This window comes from Coturnix japonica, chromosome 4, assembly GCF_054131305.1.
Source record: "Coturnix japonica strain WE chromosome 4, WE-NBRP24, whole genome shotgun sequence".
Taxonomy (NCBI): Eukaryota; Metazoa; Chordata; class Aves; order Galliformes; family Phasianidae; genus Coturnix; species Coturnix japonica.
Genome location: NC_140666.1, coordinates 85,234,856 through 85,254,715, shown reverse-complemented (window position 1 = coordinate 85,254,715; position 19,860 = coordinate 85,234,856). Strand labels below are relative to the sequence as shown.

Sequence of the window (19,860 nt, the reverse complement as noted above, 5' to 3'; positions counted from 1 at the left end):
GACATGAGCACTGCGCATGGAGGGCACTGCTCTCCCTCCTGGAGCAAAGAACACACTCCTGAATAAAGCCTTGTAGCCACAGGAGTCACTTTTGCCTGCAGACTTCACACTGGAAACCCTTGTGAATGTGAACCAATCTAAACAGAGAGAGTTCATAAGCTTTTGGGGATAGCACATTCCATATTTTCACTGCTCTTTATTGGCAAATTAATTCTAATACATTCAAATGACATCATGAAGTGTAATGTTGAAATACTTCATGAAGGTTACCCTAATAGAGTGTGAAAGCCTGATGAGCAGTAATTCAGAGGGAACTGCTTGGCCCATCTCCTATTTACTTGGAAACATTTCTGCCTTAAAAAACCTTTAAATATATTACTGTCTTTATGGCTCAAAAATCTTTAATTTGAAGATTTTTATGATTCCCTTACAATACACATCGATTTAAAAAGTGTTTTAAGCTAAAACGGATCATTTACTGCCAACTGTGCTTTGGGCATATCATTGATTAGTCCAAGTGCGATAAAACAACCTTGTTTTTATTCATACTTTAAGAGAATAATAAAACCTGCATACTTGGAAATACTGAAGCAATATCTTGGCCCAGAGCTATTTAAGTATGAATTATTCACATCTAGTTTATTTTTTTTCTTTTAAATTCATGAATCCCCAGAATGGTTTTGCAAAGTGTATCACTGAAACCATGTTTCTAATTATTAAAGTGGGGTGCAGTGGGGGTGGAGAGGAGCAGCAAGCTTCTTATATGTAAAGGGGTCATTTTTTTATTGGTCTTCTTTTGCAAACCACTGTGTATCTCCTTGGAAATTAGTTATTCAATATTTGTGCTATATTTTAACTTGCGGCCCATTGGGGGAATATAGAGATGCAGTTCCTTTGTTCAAATATCTTTTGCAAACAAACTTATTCCTACAGCCTGTAACACAAGAACTGCTTAAATAAAACCATTCAGGGACTGCACAGACAACAAACTGGGAGGCCATTTCCCAGAACTGATTTTTGCATCTTCAGCAAAAAAGATTCATGTAACAGAGATAGGGTGTCTATCTGGATATTACGCTCCTCTTACTTTTTCCTTCACTGCTGCAAAATACCACAGACAAAAATATCTTTTTCAAGTGAATAAACCAAAACATTAATCCTACTTTTGAAATCCTTCCATCCTATGTAACCTAAAAATGCTGTCTGAGTACACCAGGGTCTGAACAGAAACAGCAGAAAGAATGACACCAAGTTAAATACATTTCTTGTTCCATCACTGAAGTTCTGTAGGACCTCAGCAAGCACAAATTCTTTAGGATAGACAACAACTTTCTACATATTTGTGTAGTATACACTGTAACCCTGTACTTAGTAAATATGAAATTAATAAAGATTTTTTCTTTCCTATACAGTCACAGAATTTTGCAGGTTCAGAGAAATCCTAGAAGTCATTTAGCTCAGCCACCAGTTCTGAACAGATCCACATAGATCAACCTACAGAGAGACTCGTGAGTTTTGCTTATCTCTGAAGACAGTGCCCCCAAAATCCCATTGGATCCTATATGCAGAGCAGTTAACATCAAGGCAAAAAGTCTTCTCCTTGTATCAAATCAGAAATTCCTATTTCAACTTGTGTCCGTTGTCTCAGACCTCCAAGGAGAGTCTGGCTTTGTAACGAGTAGTGCCTCAGTTTAAACGCCATAGTTGTACACCAAGAGTGATCCTATGCATATGCATGTGTCTGCCATCTCCATAGGTAAAATCCTAAGAATACAACAAGTCCTCAAAAGAAAGACAGAGGAAACATAATTTAGCCTTTCCAGGGGAAAAGCAGCAGGTAGTGAATAATGATCTTATATGTATCTGCCAACTTGAAAGGCATGTCTTCAGACAGCCATAGCAGATAAAATGGCCATGAGGGATGATAACCCCAAACTAAGGGTAGTCAACAGATACACAAAAAGAGAATTTATTATTATTATTTTGCTAAACACAGAGAGTCATCATATGCCATCCAGACTTACAAGTAATAACAACTCTATGAAAAATATAACATGGAGAGGCACTAGCAGACTGCAGTGCCACAGAGGGATCTCTGCTCTGATTTGTAGCTCTTAGATTCTTCTTAGGACTTATAAACTTGTTTAAATGTTTCCTGCTGAGCACACCTGGGATTTAAATACCAAGCAAATTTGCTCTGAGCTCGCAACAGGAAGACCTGAAGAGTCAGCAACTTGACAACCAATGACAATGAAATGTATCTTTTAAAATATTTCCAGTTCCTGCTTCAACACACCCAAATCTATTAGCATTAAATTCTACATAGGTGCAGTTCTGTCCTCCACAATAGGGCCACTCTGTATATTTGGAGGTAAAACAATCCATGTGTTTGAATATTGGCACTAGGGGAGCCAAACAACGGAGGTATTCTCACCTCATAGACATTTTCCTGGTTTTATTTGGCTAAAGAAACACTAAAATGATGGAATTAGAAAGCAATATTATTTTAAGCTGCTGGATACTATGCAAAGCAATGCCTTTGAGTATTAGCCTGGTATATCTTTGAGGGAGTGATTAGACATTCCTGTACTTAATAAAGTTTGCACAGCCAATTTGCACTTTATAAAGTGTGGCATTGTTCTGGAATGTGACCCTGATATTGACTTTATGAAGCATGCAGGAGGCAATGCAGACTTTATGAGGTCTGCACTGAAGACAATTACCAAATCACAAACAAAAAGAGCACACAGCCCCTATTTGTGACTTGGAAACTCACATGCATCTGCTCCCTGAAAGATGCCACTGCATTGATGCCATGAGGTTGGCTGTAGTACACAGGCCAAGTAGAGTTAATTGCTCCCAGAGAACATAAGAGGTAAGTCTTAGAAACCCAGATGATAAAGAAGGAATTGGACTTCAACACTCCACTTCCTGGGCAAATTCTCTTGACATCAAGCTGTTGTATAATAATAGAAAAACTAAATTTCAAACTCTGAATGAACATGCTTTGATCTTTGAATGCCGGTTTAACTTCTGAAGAACAAAGACTATTCATGAGACGAGCATCTTGTAAAATCATATACACAGTGCAGGTATAAGGAACAAAAGGACTGAAATACCCAAAAATGTCTGACAACTTGCCTAGTGTCAGGTCCTGGAGAGTGGATGAAGTCGACATCACTGCAGCCCTAAGCAAGGCATCTGGAGAGGCAGGACTCAAGACATGACCTTTCTCTCAATGTTTGGAGCTGCTAGCTTAACTTGTCAGCTTTTGCTGGGGTCATCCTGGGGCACCCAAATCCTGCTGTAAAAGAAAATGAAATATCTGAACATGACTTCTGCTGCCCAGAGGCAGAGAGGCTGGGTACCTAAGACTAGACTCTCACACTTAAATGTTAGACATGTATGTACTTTCCTGATGCCATGACCCCTTTTTGTCAGCGGGACCTGACCCTCATCTCTTTACCTTTGCACATTTTAGTATTTGCAGTCTAGCTTTCAAGTTGGGGAAAATTCTCTACATAAAAAGCAAACCCTGCTTAATGAAAGGCTTCCAAAGATGGCTTTTATCAAAGTCAAATGAATAAGACTAAATATTGGCTATCTTTATATGTCATTATAAATATAACCTGCATTGGTTTTAGCTTACACTGAACACAGAGAATGAAACTTCACCAGTTTTAATTTCTGAACATGTGAATTTCCTGCATAATATAGAAAGTAACTGTTTAATTAAAAAATTAACAGCTCTAAATATTGTATGGATTTTTCCCTTCCTATTAAGCCGTCGATTACTCGCTTTTGAGAAGAGGGCACCTGAACATTCAGATCCATATTTTGAATAATTATTCTGTAAAATTCCTTATTTTATCAATTGGTAGTTTCAGAATTATAATTTCAATAGACTGGCATTCAAACTTTAGCAGGTTTTGGTTTATTAAGTTACAGAAACTTGAAAGGATCTTTCTGTTTTTAATTCAAAAATGACTGAAGTACAGCACTGGAGTGTAAATAACACTGTCTTTCCAGCTGCCAAATGTATGAGGTAATATGATTGATTTTATCAAATTTAAATCAGTATGAAATGACCTGGCAAATTCTGTCATTCAGCTGCAGGAGAAAAAAAAAAACAACAAACCATTGCAATGTTTCAACAGCTGCTTCATTGCTCGTCCATTACTTAACAAATAAAATACAGCAGTTTGTGTATGACTAGGCAGTGTACAGATATTGTTTTAGAGCATCATTATGAGTCTTGTAAATAGGTTTAGATGAGGAATATGAAAACAAACTCTCTGTTATTTTCTGTAGCAGTGTTTAAACCCTTTAGGCTTATGATTGGCAGCCTAACTGATTGTATTGACCAAAAGAGCTGTGGACATCTGGCTTTCGAGCCCTACAGATGAAAGACCATATGTTATAAAAAAATGGAGTGTGAGATAGAAACATTAGCAGGCCGAATGCATGAACAGGGGTCAAAGCTAACAGCAATCCAGTCTTGTCACCAGCATAGCTCCAACAGGGGATGAATTATTCAGGGCTGTTGGGCAATGGAGAATTATTGTCGACTTGTTGACAAGCACATGGTTGAGGTAATAGCTGAATATTTCTGGAATTCTAAGGGATCTTTCTACTTCACCTTCCCTGATGATGAGATGAGAAAAACAATAGTCTACCTTAGAAATGCCTGCAATTTATCAAAAACATCCTATGTCTGCACCTTCAACTGTTTCACCACACTTCAATTGAATATAGTCAACTGTCTAGGATATACTACAGTACATGCTAACACTTCTGGAAACAACGCATCCAGTCACTTTCATTGTATGTGACTTATAAGAGAACTGAAATGCTCGTTTTATTCACAATTCCTGCCTGATGCCCTTTTTTCAAACGATAATGTCAACGTTAGGGTTAAAGTTAGCTTAAAACCAGTTGCTGTTCCCTATTTGAGCTCGCAAAGAGACAAAACAAATCAAAGACAAAACAGGCCCCGCTGTTAAAAAAGGAATACCTTTACTGGCTTAGGTAGGAAAAAAAAGTTTATTTCTAAATATAAATATAGAAAATAAAGATGCTACCATAAACTGAATGGCATATCTGTCACTTCTGACAATGATCAATGAAAGGAATGCATATGGAAAATCAAACAGGGAAGTTCTGCTGAAGAAACGAGGGGGAACAGATTAGAGATATTTGCACTTTCAGAAGTCAGCACCATACATTTCAGAAACTAAATAAACAAAATTCACACCAAGTTGGTTGGCATTTTGAAAGGTGCTAACTCAGCATTCTGCTGCTACTTTCTGCTGAACTGAGCGTTTTTTTTTTGCTCTTTGAAACAAACATCTGTGATTCAGCGTGATAGATTTTAATATAGTTAGACAATAAAACAAGATATGCTTTAGAGGAAAACATCAGTATGAATGAATGCTTCTTGCAAGCTCCACAATACCAACTTTTAAATTATATCGAATAATGAATTTCACTCCACGTTGCACCTATCAAGTAAGAATAATCTTTTATATTATTAGGTGAAGTCAACAGAGCAAATAAAAGGGTATTTTTCTCTAAAGCATGATTGCAACCATTTTAAATCAGAACTCTATGTAATACATTAAATTATAGCATTTGTACATGTCAGTTCTTTCAGGTGACTTAATGCACTGACTTTAAAAGTGCCAAAGCACACTAAAAACTTCAGAATTCATTTTTATTATTGTTTGCTTTCACATTCTCAACAGGTTAAATTACTAAAATCAGTTCCAAATAAAAGCAAGAGGAAAAAAAAAGAAGGAAAACAAAAAAAAGCTCCAAAAGCAACTCATTCTAGAGTTAGGAGAAGTTTTCATCTCCCACGTATGACTCCAAGACTGAACCAACTTCAGGGATTTGTTTGGATTTTTTAAGTTAAAGGCCAGCTATCAATATTTTTTTTTTCATCTAAACTCCTTCCATCAGCTAGATGTGGTCCTCTGCATCTCTTCCCATAGATTTCAAAAAGGATTTTACACAATGTGTGCTCCAAATCAGCCAGCTGTATTGATTTCAAGGAGGAGAGGCTGTGAGCAGAGCATACAGAACCACAGAATCACAGAATGGCCTGGGTTGGAAGGGACCTCAAGGATCATGAAGCTACAACCCCCCAGCCACAGGCAGGGCCACCAACCTCCACATTTAATACCAGCCCAGGCTGCCCAGGGTCCCATCCAACCTGGCCTTGAACACCTCCAGGGTTGGGGCATCCACAGCCTCTCTGGGCAGCTGTTCCAGCACCTCACCACTCTCTCTGTGAAGAACTTCCCCCTGATACCCAAACTAAATCTTTCCTCCTTCAACTTAAAACCCCTTGTCCTGCTGTTATCTACCCTTTAAAAGGCTGGATCTCCTCCTGTTTATAGGCTCTGTTTAGGTAACGAAAGGCTGCAATTAGATCACAGTTGCTCCTTGCCACGCCAGCTTTAGCAGCCTTTAGGAAGCCTGAAAGTTCTCTAGAAATTTGCAAAAGGCAATTGCACAACATTTCATTTCATGGGCAGTAATCATACTGTTATTGGGCTCGGATGATAAAGTGGATACAGATGTTCATTAGCAACAAAAGCATGTGTAAACAAGGAACCAATCCAAGAAGCTGCTAGCAACTGAGAAGTCCAAGGCTGACCATCACATGCTACCGAGTCTCAGACATCAATCTTTAGACCAGAAAAGAAATCTACCCTCTCTACCATCTATAGGAGTCCCATTGGATTGATTTCATCCTCCACACCCTTGAAGTGTAAAGGCCATTTTTTACATGATATACTTCAGCTTCAGTGGCTTTAACATACAGAAGAGGCCTGCAAATTTTCAGTCAACAAGGATTTGCTCCTAGAAATCTTCCCATACCAACAGCCTCTCTGCCACATCTTCTCTCAAAATGCTCCACTGGCTCGAAGTCAAGTTTTGCAGATCTTATTTCTGTGGGCAAGAAAAAGTATTAAGAAAGGCTCTTCCTAGGGCCTTTTCCAGTGGTATTTTCTCTCCCTGTTTCCCAGTGGAAGCAGAAAAGACAAAGATCAACTGTGGGGAAACTCAGCTCCTCCAGCTTGTCAAGTCAAAAATCCCACGCTCAACCCTCATCCTCTGGGGGGAATCATTCACAAGCAGCAGATTAGCCAAAAGGATTAGCATGCAACCAGATTATCCCCACAGAAAGCTCAATCAACGAATACAGCAGCACCTTTATGCATTTCCTGCCTTTTAACTTGTAGGTGCCTGGATTCCTGGTACTCACACCTTTAAGCACCACCAGATTTTAGGAACACTCAACAGTTGAGAGGAAATGTTGGTGGCTGGTCTGGCACCTGATCCATTTCTCCTCGGCCACAAGATGTCAGTGTTGCTGAATGTTATTATTCTCACCTGCAAAGTACATGTCACTGAAGGTGGCTGTCAACACGGGGCTTTACTCAGGATAATGAGACCACCAAGAAGCAAGAAACAAAGACAACAAAAATCTGCAGATTTGCTATTAACAAGGGAAACTTGAACTACACAGTGACTGTGGTTACTTCTCCTAAAGTAAAGGGAGATTCCTTATGTTTATTCACAGGTCTCAAAGCAACTCCTGACAAAGACAAGATTGGCAGATGGCCCTTGCTTAACAACATCACTTTGGATGGAGCAACCAGAGATGACACCGAAGCTGTTGAAGCAGGAAGCAATTAGTCCATTCAGCCAGAGATGAGGCTGTCCAGGAATTCAGACTCTACCAGCTATCATGTTAGATGATAAATGCAAAGAACATGCTAATGGATTACCCACCTCCCCTTTTCCACCTTTTGTTTGTAACGCTTTGGCAGCAAACTCAGCCAATGTAGCTCCACTGTGGAGATCTGTCTGTGCCCAGCCTTGTTTCCTCTTTCCATCAATTCTTCAATAGCATCAGCAGACGTTTCTGCAGGGGTAAAACTTCAAGTCAGATTATTGGACTTTCTGTTTTGAAAACACGCTTTCCTCTTCCCAAGCCTTCCCAAAAAGGTCAAGGTCAGGCAGAGGGGGAACTTTTGAACTGATATTGTTGTGGACTCAACATATTGTGAAACTGCACCTCGGATTTCCTCTGCAGACTCAGTGACCCGCCTGGTGATTATTTTTCTGCTTCCCTCTTGGTTGCAGGAGATTTACTTCCCCAGTCACTGACTTGACTTCCACTTCTAAGTATAGCAAACACCAGCACTATTAGCATGAGAATTCCTGTTTACATTATTTGCTTCCATTCATCTGCTCTGAGCTTGTTTACTTTCATAACCACAGGAAGCAGGAATTTGGTGGGAGTAGAGAATGGACTGTTCAGCTTGAAGAAAAAAGAGATGAATAGAGATAGATGGATTAATATACACTTGCAGTTATAAAAATATACAGTGGAAACGTGGCTATTTGTGTTGGGAAGTTAAGTAGACAGTTTAACTCATTTGATCCATCTATAACTTCTTTTTAAAAAATATGAGTATGTCTCCTAGTAACAAGTACAATAATTTCCATTGAAGAGGATGTATTTTGGAGACCTCGAGACCTCATTGCAGTCTTCCAGTAGTTGAAGGAAACTTATAAGAAGGAAGGAGAGCAACTTTTTGCATGGTGTGATAGTGATAGGACAAGGGGATATGGCTTTAAGATGAAAGAGGAGAAATTTAGGTTAGATGTCAGGAAAAAATTCTATATTCTGAAAGTTGTGAGGCACTGGCACAGGCTGCACAGAGAGCTATGGGTGCCCCATTCCTGAAGGTGCTCAAAATGGCATTGGATGGGCCCAGAGCAGCCTGAGCTGGTGGGGGGCACCCAGGCTATGGTAGGGTGTTGGAGCTGGGTGGCCTCCAAGGTTTCTTCCAGCCTAAATTATTCTACACTGAGGAAGGCAAAAAGATTTTATTTAATTTTTACAGTGTATCCCCAGCTGCCTTCCATGCCCCTTCATTTCCCCCCAAAACATCATACATTATTTGAATAATACTGCCAAGTGACAACAATAAACCTCAGGGAAAGTCCGTCCCCAGTTCCAAACCTTCACTTGTGCTGAACTCTGAAGCTAGGAAAATCCATTCCTGGTTTAATAAAAATTGTTCTACGTAAAGTCAACTTCTGACGTCTCCTCCCTGTTCCATTAATCAGTCTGGGTGCAGGGACCATAAATTCCTATTTTTATCTCCACCCCGTCTTTGCATTGTGTTGAAGGCGCCGTCTTCTCTGCTCAACCTCAGAGTTTCTGTTTGCTGGCCTCATCCTTCCTCCCTCGCCAGCACCAGCAGGCACCGGCGTGCCAACATTCACAGGTCTGCAGCAGCTGGCATGTCGGGCTGCTGTGCACACGCACAGGCTGACTCCACTCTGTGCACAGTGACCATTTGTCTGCACTTTCCAGCTGCCTGGAAATCTGGTAGATTAATGCCCAGAGTGGTAGAGTTGGCAGGAGTGCAGCAGAGAGATTCTCAGAAAAGCCTGACAGTTCTGTTGAAGTAGCTTTGCCATATGAAAAGTTGCCTTTTCCAGGGTCATCTCAGGATGAGGATGACGGTGATTTTATTTTTTTTTCCTGGGGTCCCACTCACTTAAGGATGTTTTCATGCAAATTCTGAAGTTTCCAAGCTATTAACCAAAGCTACGTAGTCCGCTGAGACAAACTACAAACCCCTGGGGAAAAGGATGTTTGTTTTTAATACCGTTCCTGGAAAAAGTTAAAGAGGTGACTGAAGCAGGGTTATTTGATCCAGCTCATACGTACATCCCTAACTTAACTAAGCAAGTTATTATGCTTCAAATTACTAGAGCAGCTGAAGAGGTAAAAGGTTGGGATGGAATGGGAAAAGATGTCATCAGCCCAAAATGAATAGAGACAGGGATGGAAACACTAGACTTAGAAACCAGAGATGAAGAGGAATATCTGATTTCAGGTACTGCAAAGTAAGGGTGAAACAGCCTCATTAATGTGCACTCTGGCAGAAGTCAGCCCTGGCACCAGAGCCCTGCCCTAAGGGTATGGCTTTTTCACCTGTAGTTTTGCTTTTATTCCCCTCTGACAAGCTGGAGATTCCACTGGCAGGAGATAGGGAGAAGAATATTCCTAGGGTGTTTTCTTTTATTTTTTTCCTTAATTATTATTATTATTAATTATTTTTTGAGTGGGGACTTAATGAAAGAAAAAACTTAGTTCTTATTTTAAATGACAAAAGGGCAAACTTCAGCTGTATTACTTAATTCAGTTTCACATGCAATAACCTTTCAAATGGTGCTTGAAAGTCAAGTCAAATTTCAATATAAATGATATTGCCAGGTTAACATTAACGTATGAGACACTGCCCTTTATGTTTCACTATCATCCCTTTGAATGTGTTGAACAGTAATTTTAATAGAATCATAAAAATCTTCAATTTCCTCTGTAGATTTAACCAATGCCAAGAGCAGTAAAAGAGTTATGCTTCTGTCTCGTATGTAAGGTCTGTGATTATTTCAGCATCTCAGTTTTGCAGGCCTCGTATCCATAAATCCTATACCTATGTCTAGAAATGCCTTCACAGTAAGGACAGTTCAAGCTGTTTTGTCCTTACTTGTTTCTTCTAATGAGGATGCTGGAGCTGGAAGCTACAAGTTGAAAACAACAGGGAGGGATGGAAATATCCTGACGCCAGTGAGCTTTATCATTTTACTTCTGTGAATATTCAGTGTGAATTAAACAAGGGCACTGGAAAGTTATTTAAATATGTATCAGATACTGAGACATGGTTGGATTTTAAATGTGAGAAATTGAAAACCCTTGAAGTAATTTCATGAAAAACAGTCAAATGACAGAAAACAGTTGGGAGAGTAAAGATGCAATCTCAGCTTAAAACACAGTCTATCAGCAACTGCCACCTGCCCAGAACTTCCCAGCTTTCCCATACCCCAGATTTCCACTCAGGAGATACCTGCAGTCAATGACTTCATGCTTTCATTGGTTTGAAAGAGGAATCATCTGTTCTGACCAAGTGCCTTCAGAAATTATAAGTGTCATACAAAGGAATATAGATCATAGAATCATAAAATAGCTTGGATTGGAAGGGGCCCCAAGGATCATCAAGTTCCAACTCCCTGCCACACACAGGGCCACCAGCCTCCAGATCTGGCACCAGACCAGGCTACCCAGGGCCCCATCCAACCTGGCCTTGAACACCTCCAGAGATGAGCATCCACGGCCTGTGTGATCAGATGTGCCAACACCTCACCACTCTCTCTTTGAAGAACTTCCCCCTGACATCCAATCTAAGCCTTCCCTCCTTGAGCTTAAAACCATTCCCCATTGTCCTAACGCTATCAAGCCAAGTAAAAAGTTGATTCCCCTCCTTTTTATAATCCCCTTTGAAATACTAGAAGGCTGCAAGGAGGTCTCCTTGTTGCCTTCAATTTCCCTTTTAAAATTATTTCTATTTTTAAATTATCCTGCATTCAGCTTGTGGTCAAGATGTGACTGTTTAGACAGAGTTAATTTGATGAGCGCTCCATAATCACTTATATATGTTTAACAATGATATCTGAGGAGGAAAGCTTACAGCAAAAGCAGCTCTGCTGTTTCTTAGGAGAAGACTGACACAAAATCTAACTCTGGTCATATTAAAAATAAATAAATATTAAAATAAAATATTCCAGCCAGCTCCAGAGCTTCTGGGTTTTGAAATATGACAGAGGCATTGTTTTGGGTATAGGACAGTCAGTTTGCTGCTATTAAGAATATGTACCTAAACTTGGCTATTAAAACAGGTACTTCATCTTATACAGGTTCAGTTTACTCATTAAGGTTTAAAAATGCAACTTCATAGAACCATAGAATCACAGAATGGTTTGGGCTGAAAGGAAACTTGAAGTCCATTCAGACCAACCCCCTGCCATGGGCTGGGTGCCCCCCACCAGCTCAGGCTTCCCAGGGCCCCATTCAACCCAGCCTTGAGCACTTCCAGGGATGGGACACCCTCTGGGTAAAGAATTCTATGAAAACTTTCAGAACTGTGAAAATGTAACTCCTGTCCAGTTAGAAGGAGCAGAAATGGAGTCTCAGACTTTTTCTGACAATACTGAGAGCTGCCCTGAAAAAAAAACTACACAACAACATGGGTTTATTGGGCATTTAGCCATCTGTTTCACATGTATCTGGGGGCAAGCCTTTCACACATGACCACTGGTAGGTCATCCTCTTTTTCACATGCCTTATTTCAGAAACTAGCTGTATGATTCCCATGGATCTTTGCTATGAACACATAAAACACAATAAAATACTAAAGGCTCTCAAATAGAGGATCATCAACATCTTATCTCGGTGCCTTTTTGGCACAGAACTGTCTGACTCCATTCAGTATCTTTACGATAGATCTAATAATGACTTTTTACAAGGCCATTGTGAACAGAAATTGAGTAGTTTGGAGGAATTGTTAAGAGACTATAACAATGAAAAGCACAGTTACTAAACAAAGCCAGAGGCCGCGATTAATCACAGAACTGAAATACCTGTGATCACAACATCTGAGAGAGCTCAGCTTGAAGCCGAAAAAAATCAACATCAAACTGAGATTTCAAGAAAACCTTTAATTATGGGACTTCCTAACTTTCAGTATTTGATTTACCCTTAATTTTCACACACTGCAGGATTTTTCAGTGTGCTCGTATATTAGCCATGCAACACATACTCTCCAAATTTACAGCATTCTGATCTAAAATGGCCTGAAAATCCAGAAATTATTCATTTATTACATGCCTAGCTGTTATTTTTTTTTCCTAATTATGGACTAATATTTTAATTTCTTAAGAATTCCCTGTAATGTTTTGCAAGGCATGCAGAGATTTTGTAGATTTTGATAGGACAAGAGGTAATGGATTGAAGGTGCATCTGGGGAGGTTCAGTTGGATGTTAGGAAAATCTTTTCCTCCAAAATAATGGTGGGGTGCTGGGACAGGCAGGGATGGAGTCGCCATCCCTGGAGGTTTTCAGGAAGAGGGTGGATGTGACACTCAGTGACGTGGCCTACAGTAGTCACAGGCATGGGCTGATGGTTGGACTAGAATATCTTAGAGGTCTTTCCAACCTTGATGATTACATGATTCTATGACACAATTGCATATGCTTACATTAACATTAGCTACATCCAACCATACCCCACTTTATTTCTTTAGGGGAAAATGTTCCAAGACGTTTCCACTTAAATATCAGTAATCCTATGAGGATAACCCACAAAACTATCTGGATCACTCTTATTCTCAGAGGCCACATGTATAATGTCAGTAGGACACACTGCATTGCACTCAGAAAACGCTGAACTGTGTTTCTGAAGCGGGGCCTGGTTAACACATCAGTTATGGTTATTTGCAAGTCTCATTTCAATATCCAGCTTTTCAGGCTGTGTGTTTTTGTAGTTGCAACTTTCCACCTCCCCCGCACTGATTTAAGTGATGTTATTCTTGGCTAATAGTAATTGTGAGAAAACTGAATTCCATCTGTTTCCACCAAAAGCAGAAAATAGAATGTGAGAATCAATAGAAGACTGCACTTGTTATACATATTTGTCACAATCAGCAGCTTTGCTAAGGAAACATGTCCACAGGTACAATCTGCAAAATAAATTGCAAGTCCCAGCATCTGATCACCAGCTGGCTTATTTAAAAGCCAGTGCCACTTGTGACAGCTACAGATCAGGGACATTGCACAGCCCTTCCAGACCTGTTCCATGGGGAAGACATCTTTCACGGGACATAGGACAATTTTAATACACGTATAGATCTGTCTGTGCAATCATCGAAGTTTTGGCTTTGTGTTTGGTTGTTTCTCAGTCTTACATGGCCATTTTCTCTTATTCATACAGATTACTCAGTCTTCCTTGTAATTTCAAACATAGTTGCTGTGCATCATCGCAAAAGCCTACATGACTAATACCAGCATCATTTCAGGTTTTGTCCCTAGCCAATGTTGTCAGAACTGATATCTCTATAACAGCTCCTGGTGGAGCTGTCTCATTCATTGTCATAAGGAAACCATAAGGAGGCAAACAAATAGCCCTTTAATAAGTCCTAGCTTCATGTATGGGCAGAGCACCACTCATTCTTCAAATCCATATTCCACCCACTTAGTAGGGCACACCAGTGTCACAGGGCACACCAGCGTGTTATTTGTGTGCTTTTGTTGAAACCATAAGCTGAGTGGATCCTTCCAGGAGTCCTTCAGCAATGGCTGCTAGATTCCTTGTATTGTGTGATTAATGTGTGCCTTGCCACAGTGTGCAACACCTTTGCCTAATTCTGTTAGAATTTCTGTGTAATACAATATATTTCTGCAGACTGCACTGTGGCACAGCCAGTTTCACCCCAGGGTCAAAAAAACCCAGTTCAGTCATAGTAGCAGAGCATCTCCTCTAAGCACCATCTTCCTACACTAGTGGGAAGTGCAGTCTCTGCAGCCTGTCCCATCCCCAGTCCCCTGTTAAAGCCCAGACCTGGAGTGTAGCAATAGCATGATGGACCCATTCTTCCATCAAACTGTTGGCTCTGCAGCTTGTGATATCCTTAGCAAGGTATAAACCTCACCTTCAGTTTGGTGGCACACAGCAAAGCTGTGCTTACCTGCACCCATTATCACCAGGAGAAGGGCCATGGCTACCCTCATTTCAAAGAGTTCACTTCAGAGAGTCTTAAATAACCTCATCAGGAAATCCTTCGTTGGAGATTCCCTTTCCAGCTGATCAGAGAATCATGGAATCATAGAATCATCTAGGTTGGAAAAGGCTTTCAAGATCACCAAGTCCAACCATCAACCTGATCAACTGAGTCCCGGAACTAAATCATATATCTTGTGCCACATCCATACATCTCTTAAATACCTCCAGGGATGGGGACCCCACCAGTTTCGTGAGCAGACTGACTGTTCCAATAACTGAACACTCTCCCTGTAGGGAAGTTACCCTAGTATCTAATAAAATCCTACTGTCCTAATAAACTAAGCACAGTATTTGAGGTGAAGTCTCACATGTGGCTCTGACAAAGGCCAGGATGCTGTTGGCCTGAAGCCTAACAATCGCTTTGGCAGGTGCACATCTCCTAACAGAGCAATGTGGTAAGAAGCGAAGACTTTGCCTGCCCAGAGCTGAGAAAGGAGTCTGACTTTTCATTTCCACTTAGTTTCTTTAACATCTGAGTAAACTAAAAATCCCATAATAAGGTAAAAGTGATGAGACTAGCCAGTAAAGTATGCCTTTCCTGCTACAGGCTCCATATCATACACTTTTATCATATCAGCTGGCAGCAATATAAAGTTCTTACGTTGTCCTGTGTTGCCTAGTTGGAAAATAATAAGCCATAGTTCCATGATACAGTGAGGAATATAAGTAAATAATTTTTTTCAAGTCCTACACCTCAAAATGTAGAGGTCTTGCAAATGTTTACACTTTCTAGTGTCTCTCCAGCAGGAAACAGCTTAAAAATGAGGACATGTGGCTCTAGCCAAGTTAAAAGTGATGGGAAATGGAATACGCTGGATAAGGAATAGCCCATGAGTTAGATGCCAGTGACTGGATACTTATAATCTTGCTTGGGTTTCTTTCTTAAAAGGAGAAGGAAAAAAAAAAAAAAAAAAAAAAAAAAAAAGAAAAAGAAAGAAAAAAAAACAACAGTGAAATAAATCATATCTGAAAGGAAAATAAAGCTCTCTTGTGCTAAAAGCATAAGGCAACTGAAGAGCCAAGATCTGAAGGTAAAAGCTGTGGCAGAGTCATATCCTGTATTAATCAAGCAGATAGATAGGGAGAGATGTACCGTACTGACCAGATGATTATCTGCTTCCTGTATACAGAGGCAAGATGTCCCAACCACACGTACTCTACTCTAGCACAGTGTGAACCCTAAGCCAAACCCTACAAAAAATATAGCCAACACCAAGCTTGTGAACAAGCCTCATCTCAAGTTGAACATGTGAGCCCCTACAGCCCAACAGAAAGGTAAATGTCATAGCAGAGCAGAAACAAAGCCACATCCTCTGCATATTAGGCACAGATAATACACATATATAAATATAGTTGTGTGCATGCACACAGATGCTGAACAGTGAATCATACCCACAATAGAGGAGAATTAGGTTAGATGTCAGGTGGAAATTTTTCACTCAGAGGGCCCTGGTGCAGCCTGCCCAGAGAAACTGTGGACAAACCAAGTCCCTGGTATCCACTGCATCACTGCTCTATTGGGCTGACTGATAGTCAGGTGACTGTGCCAGTGGGATGCTAGGATCATCCCCCTAGTAAGAAGAGACTTACATCAACCTAGGAAAAATCCAATTTAGCCACTACATAAAAAAATGAATATTTGTCTATCTATCAAAAGATTAAATTATCTATATATGATTAATGATGTACATGTAGTGGACTCTGTTCATTTTAAGGGCATTGGACTAGATGACCTTTAAAAGTCCCTTCCAACTCAAATGATTCTATGGTCGGGTGTGGTCAACACACTGGAGTGATGAGATGCCATCCAGAGGGACCTAGACAGGCTTGAGCAGTGGGCCTATGAGAACCTCATGAGGTTCAACAAATTCAGGTGCAAGGTCTTGCACCTGCATCAAGGCGACATCCCCTATCAATACATGAATTGAGTACAACTGAGTACAGGAAAGAAGGTGACAGACTCTTTACCAAGGACTGTTGTGATAGAACAAGGGAAAATGTTTTCAGGCTCAAAGAGGGTAGATTTAGGTTGGATATAAGGAAAAGGTCTGTTACAATGAGGGTGGTGAGGCACTGGCACAGGTTGCCAGGAGATGTGGTAGATGCTCTATCCCTGGAGTCCTGGAGACCGGTCCAGGACTGATGATCATACTGCTGCATTAAACAAAAGTAGAATAGACATAGAAAATTGATCTATAATGTGGAATATTCCTAATTGCTTTGGGAAAGAGTTTTGGTGTAGAAAAGCAAGGGCTTGGCACTCAGCACCTTTTGAAAGCTTCATTAGACAGTTTACATTCTCAGCAGTGCTGCCCACCACATCAACAGCTGAACAGATGAACTGTGATGAGAATCTCCCTGCACAAGAAGCTCTGCTTGTTCTGGGAAAGCACCTCTCGAAGTGCATTCTGCTGCTTCTGCCTTCTCCAGCACGTGTAACGGAAACAAATCACAAAGCTAAAACCAATAACGAACTTCATATAAACACATCAACAGCATTCAGCTTATCTGCAAAGGTCCATGCTGTTCTGTGCGGACAGAGCACAGTATCTGAGCAATGTACCTCTGTCTTTGAGTAATTTCAGAAGAACAAAACTGCTTCCAGCTCAGTCTTGCAAGAGTATCTTAGCAAACAGCTTAGTAGCAAAATATTTCCCTTACTGTGATATCTACCAACTGTGCAATTCACAGGAATCTCTGGATTTCAAGGGGGAAATATGGCAGTTAGTTTGTTAAATGAGAATTATTGAAGTGGGGAATTTTTTGCTATCCCTCCCCAATACAGTGTGCAACTGAACACACCAAGTTCACAATGGAAAAGCTCACAGTTCTGGAGTTAAACATTAATACTGTGGGGTTTCACAAAGGTACTTTTAAGATTGCCACAGCATGTGGGAAATTCCCACGTGCATTCCCTGCAGGTTTTTAAGAAATAGCCTTTTCTATTTGGCTCAGATGCTTTTGTAATTGTTTACATGAATTGAATATAAAGTATCAAGGTCAGATATTTTCCAGAAAGCCAAGGAAAACTATTTGCTGCTTTGCTGCTTGAGAAAACACCAGAACAATTCCAGTATTAGCCAGTCCTCTTTTTTTCCTCTTGCTTCACGTGTTACAACACTACATGGCACAAAACAAAAAACTCTGCTCTCTTAAGACTGCAAACTGTCAGATGCAGAGATCACAAACCAAGAGAGGTAGCAACAACTCTAACCTCATATACTCAAAAATAAAACTATTTCCCTTCATTTTATTTTCCAGATATTTCCCAGTGCAAGCTGCAGCGTCAGCCCAGTTCCCAACTCTGGGAAAAAAAATTATATGAATTTTACTGAAGTCAATTATAATTGTTTGTTTTGAAAGGAGCCCTATCTCCCAGATAACGTTGCTGCTGGAGAGAATAGCCAACAACAACCTCAACACAAAGGGAGTTACATCATACTGGAGCCATCCCTTCCTCTCCCTCCCAGTTTCTCAAGGAAACTCTGGGTTTTCCCCTTGGTTATCTCAGTGGGAGTTCTGAATCTGACTAGTTGGGAAATTCATCTTTTTTGACACACAAAACACTTACTGATTTCCCAGATGAATTATAATGTTAATCTCTCCTTTCTCCATATTGCTCCTTGGCAAGATCATATATATTTTTTTCTCAAATTAATAAAGGACCGAATTCCTAAAGTCAAACCTAAATTCCTAAAGTCCGTATCTCTGCTGATATATTTTCCCTCCATCCTGATCATGATGTTTGGGCTGCCTAATCCAAAGGGCTTTGGAAGTGTTATTGAGAGATATGTGACTGGTGAAGTCATCCAGCCCTTCAGCTGTCGTGGGAAGTGAAACCCATTTCCATTCCAACCCGTACATTGGTTAGAAACTTACTACAAGATACCATAACCTTGATCCCTAAGGTGCATTTTTAGATTGACATCTATGGAGGTTTCAAGACTAAAACAGCAATAATATAAGCCAAAAATGTCAAATTTTATTCAGGCAGGGAAGATCCTTGTGACCAATAAGGATCCCATAAGAGCATGCCAAGAATTTTGCACCACAGTTAACTTCAGCTTAATCACAGCCTGCTCTCCTGACCTGCTCTCATGTACAAACATTTGCTCTGGAAATTCACGTGTGAATTTTCACTGCCTGAGATATTTCAGCTCACATGGGCAGCAAAGATTGCCAAAGACGTTGAAACTCCTCTAGTCCATACAGATTCATTCAGACATTAGATCCAAGATGGAACATTAAACAAAGGCTTTCAATAAAAGCTTCTGAAACTCTTTACTACCATGGATAACACACTCCTTGCACAACAAATATTAGGATAAAAAACACAGCCACTGAAATTGAGTCAGTCTAATTTGAGCCAATGCTTTCAGGAAAGACACAGACCAGTTAGTTTGAGTCCAGAGGAAAACAACAAAAATGAGGGAAGGTTTAAACCCCATATATTATAAGGAAAGATTAAAAGGATGGGATTTGTTTAGTCTAGGAAGGAGAAAGCTGGGAGGAATCCTGATAGCAGTCTCCAAACAGATGGTCTTATAGCGGCAGAATAAAGGAAACAACTGACCCTTGTGCTTTCCGAGACCCTGGCAAGAGGCGATGGTGTCACACGGCAGCGAGAGAGACACAAGCAAGGCAGTAGGAGAGACATTTCTAATGTTAGGCAGAGATAAGACCTGAAAGCACTTCCTAGGGAGGTTGTGGGACCTCTGTCAGTGGAGGTTTTTGAAAACATGTGAGGCAAACATATGTCAGGAGTGGTTAGCGTGAAGCCGATCCTGTCTGAGTGAGGAGATGGACTGGGTGACCTCCTGAGAGCTCTCCCAGCTCTGTTTTCAATTATCCTGTTCTTCCTTTCTTAAGATGTGTGGAGCAGTGTGTAATTGCTTGTCACAACCCATTTACAAAAAGCAATTGTCTTACAGAACTCCAGCAGGATACCCCAAGATGGAACATTAGAAGAAAATGCTGAATCTTACCTCCTCGCTGTACACGCCTGCCTTGACATCTCCAATCCGTTGTCCACTCCTCTTTTTCCTCTGGCTGTCACGCGTTGGCTCCAATAGCTTCAAGAGCACTCTTGGAATCTCTGGTAAAAAATAAGCCTCTGTCTCAGTGAATAATTAAAAACAAAACTCCAGATGTA

The 19,860-nt window shown here is 40.4% G+C and overlaps 1 long non-coding RNA gene across 1 annotated transcript in view; it reads right to left on the bottom strand.

Annotated features, from left to right (window-relative positions):
* Positions 1–19,860, bottom strand: part of LOC107313883 (uncharacterized) — a 74,452-nt gene that overhangs the window by 26,591 nt on the left and 28,001 nt on the right. Inside the window, exons 5-6 of the long non-coding RNA XR_014945547.1 lie at positions 19,694–19,803; positions 7,804–7,936 (exon numbers count right to left, since the gene is read on the bottom strand). This is a non-coding gene — a long non-coding RNA (uncharacterized LOC107313883). The remainder of the gene's footprint in view (positions 1–7,803; positions 7,937–19,693; positions 19,804–19,860) is intronic.